This window comes from Fistularia commersonii, chromosome 11 (genome assembly GCF_037954325.1).
Source record: "Fistularia commersonii isolate RoL2024-O1a breed Wild chromosome 11, RoL_Fcom_v1.0, whole genome shotgun sequence".
Taxonomy (NCBI): Eukaryota; Metazoa; Chordata; class Actinopteri; order Syngnathiformes; family Fistulariidae; genus Fistularia; species Fistularia commersonii.
In genome coordinates, this window is record NC_141294.1 from 5,517,334 (window position 1) to 5,527,062 (window position 9,729).

Genomic DNA, 9,729 nt, shown 5'->3' on the forward strand with positions numbered 1-9,729 from the left:
TCCAGACATGGCCTGTAAGCAACCTGTGTACCTGGTCAGCAGGAACACACCTAAAGACTGAGAATGGCGAGGAGAGACCCTCGCAACCTCTTTAATCCCATGGATTAGTTTAGTGTGTGTAGGGGATTCACTATTAGTGCTCCCCATAATCCTGGATTCCCTGGAAGATTAGCCCCTCAGGAGAGTTTGCTTGTCCTTGGCGGCTCTACACATTCCAGGTTAGCGGAACAGGATGAGCTTTCTGATGACAAGCTTACACCAGGATATCGTTGTGCCTGATCGACCAATTACTCAAAAGGCTGAACATGGGTTTTCAAAGGTCTGAAATTAAAGTATATGGTATATGGTCATTCAAGGGCTGTTTGTACTTTCCCCATCAGACTTTGGAGACAATAGAAATATACAATTCATGTTCAAGCACGGTGCAATTTGTTGTCATTTGAAGAGCAAAGTTACCATTGAGTGCTTACTTTGAAAATATGACAACACACGCTATATTATGAAAGGATTTGTCTTTTTTTAAAATGTTAAAATATGTTACCATCATTTGAGAAAGCTGCCAAAAGAGTTACATGCTTTGAAAAGATTGTGAGAAAACTTTTAAGTCATGTTTGTGAGCTATTCCAATATTTTGTACAGGCCCCGTTATCTCCGTGACCAATATGATTTCATTGAGACGCTCATGTTTCCCCTGATAATGATTCACACAGACAAATGGACAAAATCTTTCAGGGTCCCTAGACATAAACTTGTTGCATTTGACTTTTTTTTTTTTTTTTTAAAGTAATTTATGACCAACTGACGATGCATAAATCTAACCTCTGTGAGTGGGATGTATTCAAACTATAGCATCAGTATATCAAAAAGACTTGAAGTAGGAGTTTTAAAATACAAGCATTATGCTTTTCTGAAATGTCACTATAAGTTTCCGAATGAGTCACAGTCATCAAACTCAACATAAACAATATTGTGGGAAACAAACCAAAACAGAGTATTGTGAGTTGGAACCAGATGTAGATACTTGGGTGGCGATATGCGGTGGCGTTCTGACCCAACACAGAACTAAAGAGAGGCTGCAGTTTATAATTAGTTGCACCAAAACATTAAAAAAGTACAAACAACTTAATGTAATGTTGGTAGTCCTGTGGCCTTAAACAACACCAGTCGATCTGCATTTGCCAATTTCTTTTCCAGATTAAATAATTCATGTTTGGCCCACAAATTTGGTTCCTGTACCTCTCTTTTTCATCGAGTGATGGAACAACCAGTGAACAAGAGTTTTACATTTGTCTTGTCTTTTTTCAAGTTGTCAAGTTGATAAGATTAAAACAGGGAAGTGACCATGACTGCACAAAATGAAAAGTGCAACAAAGGGGCAAGACCAAAGAGAAGACCGATCTGCTGTTGTCAGTCAGCTGCCCTGCAGATTGGTTGCCCCTAACAATTTAAAGTTGTTAAACCTTACTTGCGCTTGACTGATAACACACCTTTAGGAGCCTTAGGGCCACGGTGGTTTGTGCAGATCCTGGCCTGCACATAGAAACACTGCTTAGAATGTGAGTGAGCAGTGTTGGCTGCAAGTGGTGTAGATTACAGAGTGGAGACACTCAAGACACAAGTACCCTCAGTCAGCACCAGAGTCACAGCCGTTGACTGTCAGCTAATAAGTCCCTGTAAAACCCATCCCTACAACACACATACAAATGAAGGTGTCATCCCAACCTCCCTCACAGGCTGCGAACTGACCAGTTTCATCAGTGTATGAATCCAAAAATGAATTGGCAGTTGCATGAAAGATAAGGTATAATTGAATCACACGTAATTCAGTGTTTGCCAAAATCTAACTTTGTTATTAACATGCAACATGCAACTTACAACAATGTAAGATAGATAGATAGATGGATGGATGGATGGATGGATGGATGGATGGATGGATGGATGGATGGATGGATAGATAGATAGATAGATAGATAGATAGATAGATAGATAGATAGATAGATAGATAGATAGATAGATAGATAGATAGAAAGGTAAAGAAAAAAATATCAGAGAGCTTTACAGAACAAGCACGTGCAAGAATACAAGTTCCTTTTTGATACTCGGGACCAGAACATGGAAGTTTCCCAAGGTAAGGAGAGAGTGGAAAGGGGGAGCAGGGCTCTGGCTAGCTCATCTATCTCTGTCTGTTTTAGGGGGAGAGGCTGGGAGTGCTAAAGATGGATGAGGTATGCCGTCCTAAATCCTGCCTTGTCCAGGCTGGTGATGAAATACTGTTTTGGCTACATGCAGGGACGGCCTGATCCGCTCCCTTTTTTCTTGGAATAGAGATACAGAACGGCAGACAGTTGGACCGGTGAGGATGGATCACTCAAATAACACCTGACATGAAGATGAGAGTTGTCAGCAGATAACTGCTCAAGCCTGCTCGCACTCGGCCATTGAAAACACATGCATATTCAAAATAATTTGCAACTGTAAGCATTTCCAATCTTTGGACCTCGTTCAATTAGCTTTGAATATTAGCATCTGTTCACCGAAATAAATGCACAGTTATAAATGTTATATTCACATTGATTGGCTCGGTTTGTGATGAGAAATTTATTTTGTCTCTACCCTAGGACTCATTTTTGGCGCACAATATGAGGCAAACAAATTCACAAGGGGTGATTTCTTTACAATGCAAATATGTCTTACCTTCTTTGGTTCAGATAAAAAAGTTTAATCCATGATAGTAATCAAATAATTTATACTGTTTTGCCCCCCCCCCCCCCCCACACACACACACACACTAATACACACACTAACACACACATACACAGTTGGACCAATATGAATACACACTTGGGTTGCTGGGAAAGTATTTCCTCCAAAGGGAAAAGAGCATCTGAGCAAAGCGCATGTGAGAGAACAAGGGGAGAGAATTTGTGGTTATGAAAGTGTGACTATGAATGTGGAGACAATGAGCAGGCATGCCTTTGCGTCAGATTGAGTTTGTGTGTGCAAGAGAGCGATTGTGTGAGACCATGTGGTAATTTACACAATATGAAGCACTTTTGCCCAAGGTATTAAAGTATTGGCTTTAGGCTGTCTATCTACTCCTAAGCCTATTGACCAGTAGGCTCCAGACTGCTGCAATCTTCTTCAAGAGGGTATTCAGTGGCCTCCACAGGCCTCTGGTTGTCGGGTCGAGACCCTGGCGATACTGCCAGAGACCCTGGCAGTATCCTCGGCTGTGCACATGTTGAGACTGCATCCTGTCTGAAAACTCTTGTCACTGTGTAGGGCATGATTTAAATCAGCGAGAGGCAAGTTGCTGGCTCGGATGAACAGTTGTTCTTTCCAGCCAAGGCTCCCCAGACCGCAAATTCCCATCTCAGAGTGTCTTCTCAGCCAAAATGCACGGGCTTACCCCATACTGCCTGGGGCCTAATTACAAAAGGAGGGAAAACCAGAACTGGCTACTGATTGAGCTTCCTGGGTGAATGTTAATGGCGACCACAGAGGGATATTTTATACTCTGAGAGGGATGCAGCAAAGGCTTGAAGCATGAGGAAGTAGGGAATGATTTTGGCTGTAGTTGTACAATAGTTTATCAATATCGGAAAGATATAACATGCTTGTTCCATAGCCACTCAGGAGCATCTCTTGTCTATGTATCTAAGCTATCTCTACTGACATAATTCAATTCACGAAAGGTAAACACTACTTTACTATGTTAATGTGCCACAGTTCTATGGCATTGGGCCAAACCTCATTGTAACTGGGAAAAATGAGACACATATTCCTCCTCATTGGAACTTCAGTGGTGTGTGAACACTTCCTTTTCTGGATTTTGATTACCCACACACCACGCTATCAGTGATGGAATGTAGTAAACTACATGCACTGGAGTTTTCTTCGAAGCGATTCTGTAGCTACGCTCTGCCTCCGTCTCCAGAGCCAGACCGATCTTCTCTGTTGTTTCTGTCAATTCTCCAGACCTGCCAGCCTCAGGTTGTTCACCGGTCATCCTTGGATTTTCCATCTTTTTCCAATCAAATCACCTGTTCTGCATTCTGTCCTCAGCTGCAGTGCATTTGCATTGCTCCCCTTCCAACTGTTTGTTGCCTGATCATAGATGTTTCTTCAGGCCGTTGCTGTCGAACCCTATTTTTTACTGCTGGTTCTTCAACCCTGATGGTTTATTTGCTTGTTTATCTTTACATTGTTTGCTCATCTTTTCAACCCCTTTGCCTCTTGAGTTTTTTTCCACTTTGTTTTAGCAAATCCTTAACTTCATCCAGTTTGCCTTCGAGCCCGCCTTTAACGTTTTTTTTTTCCCCTTTATTCCATGCCCACACCTGTGGCAACTAATCCTTTCTGCAACTTTTTTCCTCTTTGTTTTTTATATTCTTCTGAAGCCAACCATAGAAACCCTAAAAAGAGTATTCTGGCAACATTCGGTAATATATTTCTTTCTTACTGAGAGTTTAGAAGAGATGTATAAAACCACAGTTAGACGCCAGTAATCTTTGCTCAGCATAAAATATTAATCAGCGCACTGCGTCCAGATTGGCCTTTCATTTGATGTTTTCCAACTGGTCGTCTGGCTAAAAAGTGAAATGACTGCTATGGATGGCAACCAGGAAATCTGGTTGATTGCAACACTTTTGAGAGTCTTTTTTTTTTGAACATAGAGCCAAACTCAAGGTCTAATTAAGTTTAAGATTTTTAAAACATCCTTCAAAAAACTTTTTTGGTTGGTATGTGCAAGCATAAATCAGATCATGATATTAACCAAAATTATTTGTAGAGTGTGCAGATGTAATGTTCTTTTATCTGAGAATGTGTTTCTAAACTCTTTTTTTCTAGCCAAATAGAAGATGTCGGCACAACCAGATACCCACTGATTTATTTTATGGAGAATGAATACATTATACCTGTCCTTTAAGAGGCATTTTAGCTGCATTCACAATACCTATAATGGATATTCTTGTTGACTGACAGAGAGAAAGAGAGTGAGAGAGTGATCAAGTGTTGAGTGGTATAAATTAACTTTTAGCAAGACAGAGAGCTAGAGTCAATGGTCTTTGTTTAAACGCTTACTTATAGAGTTCCTCGATGCTTCGACATATACTACAGGCCAAATATCAGGCTGATCAGTCATAGTATTTTTCATGATCATCTGCCAATAACCTGTTTCCTCCTCTAACTCAATATGACAAGCATGTCATGAATCAGTGCACATTACATATAACCAAAGATATAACATAATAATAACTGTAAATAGAGGAAAACATGCAGAGAGATAGTACGCAAACTCCTCACAGAAAGTCTGCTTATAGGAATTGAAGCTGGGACCTTCTTTCTATGAGATGGGAGCACTAACCTGTGTGCCACCGTGTTACACCATAGTTATACATATTGTACATATTTTATTATATAATGTGACAATTTGGGCAATATTGCTCTCATGCAGTTCTTAAGCCGTGTATTTATTTATTTATGTATTTATTGATAAACTCTCTGTTAATACTTCAAGTCCTGCCACATAATTTGATTCCTGTTTACACAATATTCTGGAGGACCCTCTATTTTAAATAATTATTCCTAAAATATAGTTTTATGGGAAATGCTTAAATGTTGTGCCATAAGGCAGAGATTAGCTTTGCAGAAACGTCTGTATTCTGCCACGAATAAATACTGCGTATTTAGATTTATTCAATATTTAGAGTTCTGGTCTCCCAGTTACTAAACGTGTTGTACAGTTTGATAGATAATATCTAGGCTGCACTGCATTTAACCTGCAATCCAAAATTATAGTGGTCTCAGTATAAGTAGTAAACTATTATAGTGAACTACACTTAAAAAATATTTTCTGTTCTTTCAGTTTGATTTCAGTTTGATTCACTGTGTCTTCTTAAATATGCACAGTTTTATGTGATAAATCTTTTGCCACATTCATTTGCAAAAGGGGTACTCTTCTCATTAACGTCCGGTTTCATGGGTGGACTTGCTGGATGTGGAAATTTCCACTGAACATACTTTGAGAATGGTATTGAAAGGGATATTTTGTGTCCAACAGTTGAAATATTTAAATGGAAAATATTTCATATGTTTTTTTAAAGGATAAATTTTAAGGATTTTTAATGAGTTAACTGAGCTGTGTCTGTGGAAAAACATGTCAGTCACACTTTATTATTCCAGGAAAACATTTATATGTCTTAAAATGTTTTAAGGGGATCTTTGAGAAAAAAAAAAAGAAAAGTAAAAGAGCAACTTTACAAATGAAGTATTTTTAACGTAACATAATACTCCAGATAATCTGAATAAATGAGTTGCTATATTAACATTTCCTTACCTGCATTTTCACATAAAACCAATAACATTTTTCCTTTTCAATCATCTGTCTCATCGAATGTATTCATTTCAGTCCTATATGCTTATAAAATTATTTTACCATGCAAGGTTTAGTTCATCAGATGGCTTTTTCATGTTTCCTCATGGTAGGGGTTTGTTTCTTGCAAAATCTGCAGGTTTTGTCATCACCGGTAGTTTCCCCACAACTATAATAACTGGCAAATATAGAGAGCAGATTAGCACACACACCAATCCCTGGGAAAATGCGTGAGTTTGGTTTGCCCGCCGTTGTTTGATATGTGTAAATTATGGCATCATAAGAGATCCAAGCTTCCATATGCAGGACATAGTGACATGCAATGTGGTCTGGTGATTTGCTTTGACTGTATTCATTCACCACTATTCACTTGCCATCTCATTTTGCAGCACAGTAAATGTACAATATTACATGGTGTCTCACATATATCCAGTCTGGACCTATCACTTTCTGTTTTTGTGACATGACTTGTAATGAAGACAAACATGCAGCACACCCCGTGTTATGGAAGATACAAGAGGATTTTAAGCAGACTTTTGTGATGGCAGGGGATGAACTCTGCAGTGTTATTGCCACGTGCAATTTTATGTGCGGTCAACTACACACATATACACCAGTGAATACTCGTGTCACATGCACACAAACACTCACACATTCTTGTTAGCGTATACTTGGCAGGCTAGCGACGCTACCATCTGCTTGTGGGGAGAAGGATATGGCAGGCGGATGACCACAAACAGCCAAGGTAATAGTGATGGGTTCCACTCAGTCTCTATCTCCCAGACAGCAGTAGACTCCTCACTCCATTTTGATTTTTGCCACAGCACAGCGACAAAATGTTTCTCCAGTTCGTTGGCAGTATTATTTTTGCACTGCCAATTGATGTAAACCGAAAAAGAAAAAAAAAAAGTACAATTTAGCCAATGTAAACCTTAGACGCACTAGAAATACATCCAGGTGGAGGTTTCCTTTTTTTTCAGAAGATTACATGAGTAGCAATTAGCTATTCAGTCATTAGACTAAGAAAAAGATAAACTTTGACTATGTTTATAAGCTGGTTCCTCAATCAATCCAATATGCTTCGGCATCAAATGATTTTGGCTACTTTATATTGGACTCTGTTCATCTTGACTGCGGACAGCAATTAAAAAGTAAATAAATAAATAAAAACGGGGGAAAAAAAAACATATTCAAAGAACACTTGAACATTCAGATGTTCATGGAACCACTAATAACACTTGCTAAATTTTCTTTTCGGTGATCATATAAAGCAAGAATCCCTCCAACATCATGTTTCTCCAATTAAATATATAGAGCAGGGGCAAATTCTCACATGTAAAACATTACATTTTCTATATTAAATTACACTGTTGATCAGTTCATTTACTGTTGCCCTGGTGACCTTCCATTACTCTTGGCAAAAGTTTTCAGCTTTTTTTCATTGGTTTTGAGAGAGCCAACGCATACAGGCTAATTCACCCTACATTTTCCTCTGAGAGCGTTCAAAAAAGGTAACACTTGCACACTTTTTCCAAGCCACAAAATTTGATTAAAGACTAAGTTTCGATTTTACATGGATCTGTGTTCTGATCTGATTAAGACGTGAGTTGCATGAAAATTCTGTCTGAAATGAACATTTTCTCTTATTTTCAATGGACGCAGTGTTTGACAGCTTGGTACCTACTTCACGTGCCAATTTGATTTCCCATTCAATCAAAGAAAGATCCCTCGTAAGAAATCAAGTTTTGTGGCCGCTCCATCAAGGAACTGTCCGTCTGCTAAAAGTTATCGTATCACTTTCAACATCCTCCTCAATCAATCAGTTGAGCATTAAAAGCAACACAGGCAGAAAGAAGATTTGAGGGATGGCAAGGTCACTGAATCACGATGTAAAATATGGTCCTAATATTCCAGGATATCTTTTTGAGTGATTATCACATAGGCTTTAGGAGCAGTTATCTGATACCACTCTGGAAATTCCAGCTATGTATCAGCAGATCCAAAGGACCATCAACACTACCACAGTGAGCAAAGGGGATAGATCAGATTCCTTTTAAAGTTATCAAATTCTGCAAGGTTCAATAAACCTTATTTCTCATTGGCATCAGAGTCCTGCTCAATACCCTCAATTACCACTGCCTGCTCTCATTAAGCCCAATGTATTGTGCAGCACTTCAACACTTCTGAAGTATGTGCATAAGTAATACATATCGTCGAACAATGCTTACTCATCATAAGGGTAAGGTTACCTTTGTGGGGGCTGTTTGTCAATAATTGCGCTGTTTATAACTGTGGAAAGTCTTTGCAAGAATTTTCCCCCCTTGGAAAATAATCACTGATGCAAATTTGTTTTGTTGTGGAGGCTATGATTCAGTCCAAGATCGAGGCCGGTCCGGTTTCCTTACAGTCCAATTTGGGCTATTTTTCCTCTGAGAGGTCTCAGCGAATGGGATTAAAAAACCAAAACTATTAAGTTCCTTGACTGAGAGCATTACTGTTTTGCCCTTGTGCGTCAACACTCTTATGGTTCTTATTTTCTTTTGATATATTTTTGGAGTGTTATCAAACCCTTTCAGGATTAGAGTCAGCAAGTCTACTGTACCTGAATGCTTTGTGGGCATATTCGACCCAGGAAAGACAACATGCCTTTTAGTCATGTGGATCACAATTTAAACAGATGGTAGCATTAACTTGGATTGTGGTATATCAACTGTAAGAAATCCGAGTTTGACTGGTTGCGATGCCAAAACATTTGTAAGAAGGGGAATGGGTTGATTCAGGGGAGAATAAGTAAGATTTGGATGGACTTATGCTTCGTTGCTTGTTTCTACCACGAAGAAGCTGACTTCATGCTATGTATTCGATGGCGAAGTGGTGCGTTCTCCTGGTCTTTCAGGGCTCGGGCCGGTCCCTGGAGATTAATCACCCAAACTCGGTCCCACGGACAAAATTCTACAGACACCGCAATATTTCAAACTGACAGATGCAGCATTGGCACTTAAGGTATGATGCAGTTGTATAAATAACTCTCCTCTGTGATTTGTTCCATCTCATTCCATATCCTCTCTTTGCCTCTACTGACGTCACTGCCACTTTTTTTTTTAAATTCTGTTGTCTTTGTCGAGGGCCAGACCGAACATCCTCTATCTGGTAAAAGGACAATATGAAAAGTAAATGGTCGCTTGTCGGGAGGTAGAGAGAGAGAAAGAGACAGAGACAGTGTTCACGGTCAGACAGTCCAGCCTGTAGCAAATGATGCAGAACAGATGCCCTGGCATCCCTCCTTTCTCCTTGCTGGCTCGCTCTGCAGTCTGAGAGTCAGAGATGCTGTCACTCATCATCATCCAGACAAG